Source organism: Bombina bombina, chromosome 7 (genome assembly GCF_027579735.1).
Source record: "Bombina bombina isolate aBomBom1 chromosome 7, aBomBom1.pri, whole genome shotgun sequence".
Taxonomy (NCBI): Eukaryota; Metazoa; Chordata; class Amphibia; order Anura; family Bombinatoridae; genus Bombina; species Bombina bombina.
This window is the reverse complement of record NC_069505.1, coordinates 444054526-444067794: the sequence shown is the minus strand read 5'-3', so window position 1 is coordinate 444067794 and position 13269 is coordinate 444054526. Positions and strand designations below refer to the sequence as shown.

General features: G+C 45.5%; 1 protein-coding gene across 1 annotated transcript in view; it reads right to left on the bottom strand.

The window, feature by feature from the left end:
* The window catches only part of MRTFA (myocardin related transcription factor A), a 269522-nt gene that overhangs the window by 215655 nt on the left and 40598 nt on the right, over positions 1–13269 (bottom strand). The gene's annotated exons all lie outside the window — the stretch shown is intronic.

Sequence of the window (13269 nt, the reverse complement as noted above, 5' to 3'; positions counted from 1 at the left end):
AAATCCATTACACAATGTGCATCACTGACAACAACAACATGGGTCTATTCACCTCAGGCTCGCAGCTGTGAAACACCCTTCAGATTACCCCAACATCTAATAGAGAATCACAGCTCTAACGCAGCATCCCCGGGCCCCTCTATCGCAGGCGCCCCACAGCACAATCAGCCATCTACTAGAGAATCACAGCTCTAACGCAGGCGCCCCCGTGCCCCTCTAGCGCAGGCGCCCCACAGCACAATCAGCCATCTACTAGAGAGAATCACAGCTCTAGCACAGGCACCCCGTGCCCCTCTAGCCCAGGCGCCCCACGGCACAACCAGCCATCTACTAGAGAATCACAGCTCTAACGCAGTCGCCCCCGTGCCCCGCTAGCGCAGGCGCCCCACAGCACAATCAGCCATCTACTAGAGAATCACAGCTCTAACGCAGTATCCCCGGGCCCCTCTATCGCAGGCGCCCCCCAGCACAATCAGCCATCTACTAGAGAGAATCACAGCTCTACCACAGGCACCCCATGCCCCCCTAGCCCAGGCGCCCCACGGCACAACCAGCCATCTACTAGAGAATCACAGCTCAAGCGCAGGCGCCCCCGTGCCCCTCTAGCCCAGGCGCCCCCGTGCCCTTCTAGCCCAGGCGCCCCTCTAGCCCAGGTGCCCCCGTGCCCCTCTAGCGCAGTCGCCCCACGGCATGATCAGCCATCTACTAGAGAATCACAGCTCTAGCCCAAGCTCCACGTGCCCGTCTAGCGCAGTCGCCCCACGGCACGATCAGCCATCTACTAGAGAATCACAGCTCTAACGCAGTCGCCCCTGTGCCCCTCTAGCCCAGGCGCCCAACGCACGATCAGCCATCTACTTCCGGATTCTGATTCTCCTGAAGTATACAAATGCACATAGTATTTTTTAACAAACTCAGGCTGCAGCACCTCCTGTGTTCTGCTCACAAACGGCACCACTGCTAAATTGTTTGTATTACAGAAATGAAAGTCTACAAATGTTTATCAAGCACTTTCATGCGCATGATGAGAATGGGTCGTCTCCTAAACCCCTAATTTGAAAGACTTTCCCTGCTTTTGGAAGGCATTTTTTAGGCCGAATAAAAAAAAATCTGTTACGTCCAGAGACCCCTAATATTATGTATTGTATAGTAGACAAGTCTCTCTCATTAAAAACATATGAATTGCGTTTGTATAGTCAGCTGATCACTGTGGTAACACTGATCTCCTTGCAAGAATTTTTTTTTTTTATACTAGCACAAAGGGCCCTCTATATTATAACCCGCAAAAGTCTGTACGAGACCCAATGTGTCTGACCACAGTGGTCACCACAGTTATCCACACTCCTATAAAAGTCACCAAAAAGAAATGGAAGCCACCACCAACTTGTCACCCATATACCTACAAGTCACCCAAGATTCATCATTTATACACCAGGAAGGCACTAGCAAACTGTCACCCATACATACACCTGTAAGTCACCCCAGACTCATCACTCATTCACAGCACCAACCTGTCACCCATTGACCTGTAAGCAACCCCAAACTTATCACTCATACACCAGGAAGCCAGCACCAACCTGGCTTCCTGGTGTATGAATGATGAGTCTGTGGTGACTTACAGGTGCAGTTCCTCTACTACATGAGTTTAGCAACACACAGTCCCACCCCTGCAGTTCCTCTACTACATGAGTTTAGCATCACACAGCACCACCCCCGCAGTTCCTCTACTACAGTACAACTCCGAAAATCCGGACTGCTTGGGATTTGCCTGGTCCGTATTTTTGTATTTTCCGGATTCTCGGACATTGCTGATAAAATACCTGTAAATAAAAAAGAAGACGTGCTAATGTTTTTTTTATTATAAATAAATACTGTACAGATCACCTTGTTTATTAAAATAGAGTTCTGCACCTGCATATGTACATTCCTTTCCGTTACAGGTATTTCTTTGGCACATGCTGAACTGCTTGTTCACGGAGCACTAGCATCTGCTGCGCCCGGTGAACCGCTTGTGGATGCAGCTTCTGCTGTGCCCAGTGATTTCACAGTGTTTCTCCTCTGCTTCTGTTTAGAACCCTTATCCACTTTAGGAAACATTGGTACAGTACACTACAGTATACAGGTATAACGGTACTGTGCAGTGTAAAGATGATAAATACCTGCACAGGTACCGGTCATGTATGGTAAACTGTAGTGCGCAGTTGTGGAGCTCAGATTTCTCCCTGCCTTTGTGTGCCGTCGCTTGTTGCAGCTCTGAATGCCAATTTGCGCATGCGCAGTGACAAACCAACACCCGGAAGTTGTAATCACTCAAGAGTCCGGATTCTCAGGTTGTCCGGATTTCTGGGGTCCGGATTTTTGGAGTTGTACTGTATATGAATTTAGCACCAGTCCCACCACTACATGGGTTTAGCATCACATAGTTCCACTCCTGCAGTTCCTCTACTACATTAGTTTAGCATCACACAGTCTCCCCCTGCAGTTCCTCTACTACATGAGTTTAGCACCAGTATCACCCCTGCAGTTCCTCTACTACATGAGTTTAGCACCAGTCTCACTCCTGCAGTTCCTCTACTACATGAGTTTAGCATTACACAGTCTCACCCCTGCAGCTTCTCTACTACATGAGTTTAGCATCACACAGTCCCACCCCTGCAGTTCCTCTACTACATGAATTTACCATCACACAGTCTAACCCCTGCAGTTCCTCTACTACACACCCCTGCAGTTCCTCTACTACACACCCCTGCAGTTCCTCTACTACACGAGTTTAGCATCACACAGTCCCACCCCTGCAGTTCCTCTACTACACACCCTACAGTTCCTATACTACATGAATTTAGCATCACACAGTCTAACCCCTGCAGTTCCTCTACTACATGAGTTTAGCATCACACAGTCTAACCCCTGCAGTTCCTCTACTACATAAATTTAGCACCAGTCTCACCCCTGCAGTTCCTCTACTACATGAGTTTAGCACCAGTCTCACCCCTGCAGTTCCTCTACTACATGAGTTTAGCACCAGTCTCACCCCTGCATTTCCTCTACTACATGAGTTTAGCACTGCACAGTCTCACCCTTGCAGTTCTACTACATGAGTTTAGCATCACATAGTCCCACCCCTGCAGTTCCTCTACTACATGAGTTTAGCATTACACAGTCTCACCCCTGCAGTTTCTCTACTACATGAGTTTAGCATCACACAGTCCCACCCCTGCAGTTCCTCTACTACACACCCCTGCAGTTCCTCTACTACACACCCCTGCAGTTCCTCTACTACATGAGTTTAGCATCACACAGTCCCACCCCTGCAGTTCCTCTACTACACACCCCTGCAGTTCCTATACTACATGAATTTAGCATCACACAGTCAAACCCCTGCAGTTCCTCTACTACATGAGTTTAGCATCACACAGTCTAACCCCTGCAGTTCCTCTACTACATGAGTTCAGCACCAGTCTCACCCCTGCAGTTCCTCTACTACATGAGTTTAGCACCAGTCTCGACCCTGCAGCACCTCTACATGAGTTTAGCATCACACAGTCTCACCCCTGCAGTTCCTCTACTACATGAGTTTAGCACCAGTCCCACCCCCTGCAATTCCTCTACTACATACGTTTAGCACCAGTCTCACCCCTGCAGTTTCTCTACTACATGAGTTTAGCACTAGTCCCACCCCTGCAGTTCCTCTACTACATGGGTTTAGCACCAGTCTCACCCCTGCAGTTCCTCTACAACATGAGTTTAGCACCAGTCTCACCCCTGCAGTTCCTTTACTACATGAGTTTAGCACCAGTCTCACCCCTGCAGTTCCTCTACTACATGAGTTTAGCACCAGCCCCACCCCTGCAGTTCCTCTACTACATGAGTTTAGCACCAGTCTCCCCCCTGCAGTTCCTCTACTACACAGCCCTGCAGTTCCTCTACTACATGAGTTTAGCATCACACAGTCCCACCCCTGCTACATGAATTTAGCATCAGTCTCACCCCTGCAGTTCCTCTACTACATGAGTTTAGCACCAGTCCCACCCCTGCAGTTCCTCTACTACATAGGTTTAGCACCAGTCCCACCCCTGCAGTTCCTCTACTACATAGGTTTAGCATCAGTCCCACCCCTGCAGTTCCTCTACTACATGAGTTTAGCATCACACAGTCTCACCCCTGCAGTTCCTCTACTACATGAGTTTAGCATCACAAAGTCCCACCCCCTGCAGTTCCTCTACTACATGAGTTTAGCACCAGTCCCACCCCTGCAGGTCCTCTACTACATGAGTTTAGCATCACACAGTCTCACCCCTGCAGTTCCTCTACTACATGAGTTTAGCACCAGTCCCACCCCTGCAGTTCCTCTACTACATGAGTTTAGCATCACACAGTCTCACCCCTGCAGTTCCTCTACTACATGAGTTTAGCATCACACAGTCTCACCTCTGCAGTTCCTCTATTACACACCCCTGCAGTTTCTCTACTACATGAGTTTAGCATCACACAGTCTCACCCCTGCAGTTCCTCTATTACACACCACTGCAGTTCCTCTACTACATGAGTTTAGCACCAGTCACACCCCTGCAGTTCCTCTACTACATGAGTTTAGCACCAGTCCCACCTCTGCAGTTCCTCTACTACATGGGTTAAGCACCAGTCCCACCTTGCAGTTCCTCTACTACATGAGTTTAGCACCAGTCCCACCTCTGCAGTTCCTCTACTACATGAGTTTAGCACCAGTCCCACCTCTGCAGTTCCTCTACTACATGGGTTTAGCACCAGTCCCACCTTGCAGTTCCTCTACTACATGAGTTTAGCACCAGTCCCACCTCTGCAGTTCCTCTACTACATGAGTTTAGCACCAGTCTCACCCCTGCAGTTCCTCTATTACATGAGTTTAGCACCAGTCTCACCCCTGCAGTTCCTCTATTACATGAGTTTAGCACCAGTCTCACCCCTGCAGTTCCTCTACTACATGAGTTTAGCACCAGTCACACCCCTGCAGTTCCTCTACTACATGAGTTTAGCACCAGTCCCACCTCTGCAGTTCCTCTACTACATGGGTTAAGCACCAGTCCCACCTTGCAGTTCCTCTACTACATGAGTTTAGCACCAGTCCCACCTCTGCAGTTCCTCTACTACATGAGTTTAGCACCAGTCCCACCTCTGCAGTTCCTCTACTACATGGGTTTAGCACCAGTCCCACCTTGCAGTTCCTCTACTACATGAGTTTAGCACCAGTCCCACCTCTGCAGTTCCTCTACTACATGAGTTTAGCACCAGTCTCACCCCTGCAGTTCCTCTATTACATGAGTTTAGCACCAGTCTCACCCCTGCAGTTCCTCTATTACATGAGTTTAGCACCAGTCTCACCCCTGCAGTTCCTCTACTACATGAGTTTAGCATCACACAGTCTCACCCCTGCAGTTCCTCTACTACATGAGTTTAGCACCAGTCTCACCCCTGCAGTTCCTCTACTACATGAGTTTAGCACCAGTCTCACCCCTGCAGTTCCTCTACTACATGAGTTTAGCACCAGCCCCACCCCTGCAGTTCCTCTACTACATGAGTTTAGCACCAGTCTCACCCCTGCAGTTCCTCTACTACATGAGTTTAGCACCAGCCCCACCCCTGCAGTTCCTCTACTACATGAGTTTAGCACCAGTCTCACCCCTGCAGTTCCTCTACTACACAGCCCTGCAGTTCCTCTACTACATGAGTTTAGCATCACACAGTCCCACCCCTGCTACATGAATTTAGCATCAGTCTCACCCCTGCAGTTCCTCTACTACATGAGTTTAGCACCAGTCTCACCCCTGCAGTTCCTCTACTACATGAGTTTAGCACCAGTCCCACCCCTGCAGTTCCTCTACTACATAGGTTTAGCACCAGTCCCACCCCTGCAGTTCCTCTACTACATAGGTTTAGCATCAGTCCCACCCCTGCAGTTCCTCTACTACATGAGTTTAGCATCACACAGTCTCACCCCTGCAGTTCCTCTACTACATGAGTTTAGCATCACAAAGTCCCACCCCCTGCAGTTCCTCTACTACATGAGTTTAGCACCAGTCCCACCCCTGCAGGTCCTCTACTACATGAGTTTAGCATCACACAGTCTCACCCCTGCAGTTCCTCTACTACATGAGTTTAGCACCAGTCCCACCCCTGCAGTTCCTCTACTACATGAGTTTAGCATCACACAGTCTCACCCCTGCAGTTCCTCTACTACATGAGTTTAGCATCACACAGTCTCACCTCTGCAGTTCCTCTATTACACACCCCTGCAGTTTCTCTACTACATGAGTTTAGCATCACACAGTCTCACCCCTGCAGTTCCTCTATTACACACCACTGCAGTTCCTCTACTACATGAGTTTAGCACCAGTCACACCCCTGCAGTTCCTCTACTACATGAGTTTAGCACCAGTCCCACCTCTGCAGTTCCTCTACTACATGGGTTAAGCACCAGTCCCACCTTGCAGTTCCTCTACTACATGAGTTTAGCACCAGTCCCACCTCTGCAGTTCCTCTACTACATGAGTTTAGCACCAGTCCCACCTCTGCAGTTCCTCTACTACATGGGTTTAGCACCAGTCCCACCTTGCAGTTCCTCTACTACATGAGTTTAGCACCAGTCCCACCTCTGCAGTTCCTCTACTACATGAGTTTAGCACCAGTCTCACCCCTGCAGTTCCTCTATTACATGAGTTTAGCACCAGTCTCACCCCTGCAGTTCCTCTATTACATGAGTTTAGCACCAGTCTCACCCCTGCAGTTCCTCTACTACATGAGTTTAGCATCACACAGTCTCACCCCTGCAGTTCCTCTACTACATGAGTTTAGCATCACACAGTCTCACCCCTGCAGTTCCTCTACTACATGAGTTTAGCACCAGTCTCACCCCTGCAGTTCCTCTACTACATGAGTTTAGCACCAGTCCCACCTCTGCAGTTCCTCTACTACATGAGTTTAGCACCAGTCCCACCTCTGCAGTTCCTCTACTACATGGGTTTAGCACCAGTCCCACCTTGCAGTTCCTCTACTACATGAGTTTAGCACTGCAGTGTCTCACCCTTGCAGTTCCTCTACTGCATGAGTTTAGCACCAGTCTGACCCCTGCAGTTCCTCTAATACATGAGTTTAGCATCACACAGTCTCACCCCTGCAGTTCCTCTACTACACGAGTTTAGCACCAGTCTCACCCCTGCAGTTCCTCTACTACATGAGTTTAGCACTGCACAGTCTCACCCTTGCAGTTCCTCTACTGCATGAGTTTAGCACCAGTCTCACCCTTGCAGTTCCTCTAATACACACCCCTGCAGTTCCTCTACTACATGAGTTTAGCATCACACAGTCTCACCCCTGCAGTTCCTCTACTACATGAGTTTAGCATCACAAAGCCCCACCCCCTGCAGTTCCTCTACTACATGAGTTTAGCACCAGTCACACCCCTGCAGTTCCTCTACTACATAGGTTTAGCACCAGTCCCACCTTGCAGTTCCTCTACTACATAAGTTTAGCACCAGTCCCACCTCTGCAGTTCCTCTACTACATAGGTTTAGCACCAGTCCCACCCCTGCAGTTCCTCTACTACATGAGTTTAGCACCAGTCCCACCCCTGCAGTTCCTCTACTACATGAGTTTAGCACCAGTCCCACCTCTGCAGTTCCTCTACTACATGAGTTTAGCACCAGTCACACCCCTGCAGTTCCTCTACTACATGAGTTTAGCACCAGTCACACCCCTGCAGTTCCTCTACTACATAAGTTTAGCACCAGTCCCACCTCTGCAGTTCCTCTACTACATAGGTTTAGCACCAGTCCCACCTTGCAGTTCCTCTACTACATAAGTTTAGCACCAGTCCCACCTCTGCAGTTCCTCTACTACACGAGTTTAGCACCAGTCTCACCCCTGCAGTTCCTCTACTACATGAGTTTAGCACTGCACAGTCTCACCCTTGCAGTTCCTCTACTGCATGAGTTTAGCACCAGTCTCACCCCTGCAGTTCCTCTAATACACACCCCTGCAGTTCCTCTACTACATGAGTTTAGCACCAGCCCCACCCCTGCAGTTCCTCTACTACATGAGTTTAGCATCACACAGTCTCACCCCTAGAGTTCCTCTACTACATGAGTTTAGCACCAGTCTCACCAAGACAGCTATCTAACTCTACATGCTATAAACAACTGATTTTTAACCCTCAAAGCTCATACCGGACACAATACAATAACTTAGTCAAACAAGCTTGGGCAAATAACATCATTACAAATACTGAGAAAAAGTATTTAACTATAGATCATCCGAAAGTCGCCACATTATATTTTTTGCCAAAGGTGCATAAGAACTCCCAAATCAACCCCGGTAGACCTATCGTTTCTGGGAATGAGAATCTAACTGAAAATGCTAGCAGATATGTTGACCAAAGGTTAAGAGAGTATCTAACTACATTACCTTCATATGTCCGTGATACTATGGAGGTACTACAAATATTACAAAACATACAGCTATCTGATGATATGTGGTTCGTCACTGCAGATGTTGAGTCACTTTACACAAACATAAGACATACAGACGGAATAGCAGCCATCAAGTATTTTTTTTATCATCTAATACTAATGACAATGAAGATCACAATAAATTTGTGGTCCAACTACTGCAGTTTGTCTTAACACATAATTTTTTCACCTTCAACGATAGGTACTACTTACAGACGCAAGGTACCGCAATGGGTACAGCTTGTGCACCTACGTACGCCAACCTGTTCTTGGGGCATTTGATGTTTTTTCAACTGAATTACAACAATATACTGATCATATCCCGCTATGGATAAGATATATTGATGATGTCTTATTCATATGGGAAGGGACATCACAGGAATTGGATCAGTTCATGATGAAAGTAAACATGAATAATAAAAACATCAAATTAACCTATTCAGCTGATCAGCACAAAATTTCCTTTTTGGATATAACCATATTCAAGAAAGAAGATGGTTTTATTAACACCACTATCTATCGAAAAGAAACAGCGACTAACACTCTGTTACATAGATCTAGTGCTCATCCACCATGCACCCTTAAGGCCATCCCCTTTGGGGAATTTCTGCGTCTAAGACGTAATTGTTCTAGTGTCGACATATATCTCACAGAAAGCAAAGTCCTAATGGACAGACTAATAGCACGAGGCTACAGTAAGAAAGCAGTCAAACGAGCCAAATACAAGGCCCTGAACATTCACAGAGATAATTTACTCGTCCCAAAGGTCAAAAATACAAGTGAGTCCAATCCAAGACTAATCACTACATATAACCCACAAATGTCAGAAGTAACTAAAATAATTAATCAACACTGGAAAATATTACAAAATGACCCTTCTTTGAAAGAAACTATTGGTGACAGAATTTCTATTGGGTACAAAAGACCCACAAATCTAAGGGATAGACTTGTATCCAGCCATTATGTGAGATCTTTTAAGAAAAAGGATACTAACCCAGGGATGTATCCCTGTGGTACTTGCTCTGCCTGTCCATATGTAATGAAGTCCAAAACCATCCAAGATAAAGATGGCTATTCATATAATCTAGCCTCCCATTTTTCCTGTAGAACTATTGCGGTTGTATATGCTCTCTTTTGCCAATGCAAAATGATTTATGTTGGCATGACAACCCGTGAGATCAGGGTGCGTATTCTTGAACATGCCAATAATATAAAAAATGCCAATAAAGATGAAGCACGTGGCAAAAAGTTAACATCAGTCACGAAACACTTTCAAATACATCATAAGTGTTCCACTACTAACCTGAAATATATGGTCATTCAAAAAGCCTCACTAGGAATACGAGGAGGCAATCTTGAGAAAACATTACTTAAACTTGAATGCAAATGGATTTATCGTTTAAATTCAGTAAAACCAAATGGCATGAATGATTTCAATAATTATTTTGTATACCTGTAAGTGAGGCACCGTGTCACTCATGACAATAAATCTCTCCTTTTTTTATCACTCCTTATAGATTCATGGCTCACACTATGATTCACCTATATTCACTAAGAGCCAATTCAACTCACTAATTTAACTTTGAGGTAATTATATCCCTCACTTTATTATTTAATTTACAATGTTTTATATACGAAAATCATCATATATTTATAAACCCACAGTGTTAATTTGTATACACTAAGATATGTATGTTCCACATTTTGTTCTTTTTTTCACTTTTCACATGCATTATTTTTGATCATTCATCAGTACACTACTAAATATTTATCACGATCCCCACAGATTTATCACGATCCCCACAGATTTTATAATTTATACCACTCATATGCATAATATACAAGCGATCTGTACAGCAATCATTCAACAAAATTGCCATCCAGAGCACTTATAGTATCCAGTTTGAGTACAATCCAGTATACCGTCTGTAAAAAGCACACCAATAATGTACTTGGGAACAAAAACTAGTACCTAATAGTAAGAAAATATGGTTATCCTCTACACATATATTCTAATATATACCCCATTACATCTGTGCAGAAAGTAATGTCCATATCACTAAAAATCATTTCTGATATCAATGCACTTCCTAACAAATAGTGGTGCTATTAATGCAACTTTCATGGAGGTAATCCTGATCTCTGTATAATCGGCCATAGGACGGATTAAGCTCATGGGCTACCTATTTATAAAAACTTAAGCAGCGCTATATGCGCTATATCCCAATAATGTTGGTGATAAAATAGGCAACAATCAACAGTATCTAGATACTTGCAACAAATCTTACTCTAATATCGGAAGGGTCAAGATTGGCACATATTTTGCCATTTATTTTTTCTATGTTCTACTTGACAAGCAGATCAGTAAATGGACTTATATTACAACCAGATTATTCATAAAGGGGGCATAGTAAATAACTTCACTAATGCGTATATAACAGAACATATGATAAGCCGTATTGCCCAATTAGAGCGCTACACATCGCGCTCTGACACGCCTCCTATGACTAACACAAACATATGGGAAGTTCATCATCCAATCGAGCTGATCCTATGACTAACGCTCTGGCACGCCTCCTATGACTAACAAACATATGGGAAGTTCAGCATCTAATCGAGTTGATCAATTTTGTCCCTTGATGATAGCGATAAAAATGATTTGTTGACAAATTTTGAAAGTGCTATTCTTTGTTCCGGTATAGGTTGTTGCGCCACCATATGTGTCAATTTCTTGATCTGTGAATGAGAGAGGCTGGCAGTGAACCGGCCAATATTAGCGGCTTGGTGCAACTTCTTTGACATTATATAGTGGGGACGCATTGAATTTATTTGCCTATGATATGCGGTCTTGCTCGGCAGTAACCGTTCTATGCCGTCTATTGAGATGCTAGATATCTGGCTCAGTATAACTGTGGAACATATGTTCAATACAATCATCCAATGAGGGCTATACTAGTGATGTAAATGTAAACAAACACGCCCATTTCAGACATCACACTTACGTCAGGAACCACTACCCCCTACTCTATCCTATCCCTTGCCACTTCTGTGATTGACATATGCAGAAGCCAATGACAATCCGACTATTGGCAATCAGGCATATCCACTCAATACCCGAGGAGGGTCTTAAAGACTCATAAATATGACATTTTGCAGCGGCTCCACACCCCTCTGAGGAAGCGTTTTTTGTGAAACGTACGTCAGGGGTCCTCTGGGATAAGCTTTGTCTTTCCCTTTTTTAACTTGCTCACCCTTGTTGGTCTGGTAAATTGCAGCTTTATAACAAACTTGGTAAAATTAAACTTAAACTAGCCCTCGGATTGTAAGGGCTTAGCCTATATTTATAATTTTGCTGCAAGATACCCTATATGCTGATTTCAGATTAATTTAAAAACCATAGCTCAACTTGGGTGTAGTGTTTTTTAGCTCTTGCTAAATGTATGTGTGGTTAAATATATTGACTTAATAAACTTTAGTGTATGAATGGATAAGAAAAACATTTTTTTCTAACTAATACAAATCTAGCTCTGACTCTGATAGGGCTCAGTTGGTGGAATTTTTCTCACAGATTTAAGTTACTTATTCTTATTTGTAAGTCTATTTACAATTACTTGTTAGTTGTCCTCTACTACATAGGTTTAGCACCAGTCCCACCTTGCAGTTCCTCTACTACATGAGTTTAGCACCAGTCCCACCTCTGCAGTTCCTCTACTACATGAGTTAAGCATCACACAGTCTCACCCCTGCAGTTCCTCTAATACACACCCCTGCAGTTCCTCTACTACATGAGTTTAGCACCAGCCCCACCCCTGCAGTTCCTCTACTACATGAGTTTAGCATCACACAGTCTCACCCCTGAAGTTCCTCTACTACATGAATTTAGCATCACAAAGCCCCACCCCCTGCAGTTCCTCTACTACATGAGTTTAGCATCACACAGTCTCACCCCTGAAGTTCCTCTACTACATGAATTTAGCACCAGTCTCGATCCTGCAGCTCCTCTATTACATGTGTTTAGCACCAGTCTCACCCCTGCAGTTCCTCTACTACATGAGTTTAGCACCAGTCTCACCCCTGCATTTCCTCTACTACATGAGTTTAGCACTGCACAGTCTCAACCTTGCAGTTCCTCTACTACATGAGTTTAGCACCAGTCAAACCCCTGCAGTTCCTCTACTACACAGCCCTGCAGTTCCTCTACTACATGAGTTTAGCATCACACAGTCCCACCCCTGCAGTTCCTCTACTACATGAATTTAGCATCACAGTCCCACCCCTGCAGTTCCTCTACTACATGAGTTTAGCACCAGTCCCACCCCCTGCAGTTCCTCTACTACATGAGTTTAGCACCAGTTCCACCCCCTGCAGTTCCTCTACTACATGAGTTTAGCACCAGTCCCACCCCCTGCAGTTCCTCTACTACATGAGTTTAGCACCAGTCCCACCCCCTGCAGTTCCTCTACTACATGAGTTTAGCATCAGTCCCACCCCTGCAGTTCCTCTACTACATGAGTTTAGCATCAGTCCCACCCCTGCAGTTCCTCTACTGCATGAGTTTAGCATCAGTCCCACCCCTGCAGTTCCTCTACTACATGAGTTTAGCATCAGTCCCACCCCTGCAGTTCCTCTACTACATGAGTTTAGCACCAGTCTCACCCCTGCAGTTCCTCTACTACATGAGTTTAGCACCAGTCTCACCCCTGCAGTTCCTCTACTACATGAGTTTAGCACCAGTCTCACCCCTGCAGTTCCTCTACTACATGAGTTTAGCACCAGTCACACCCCTGCA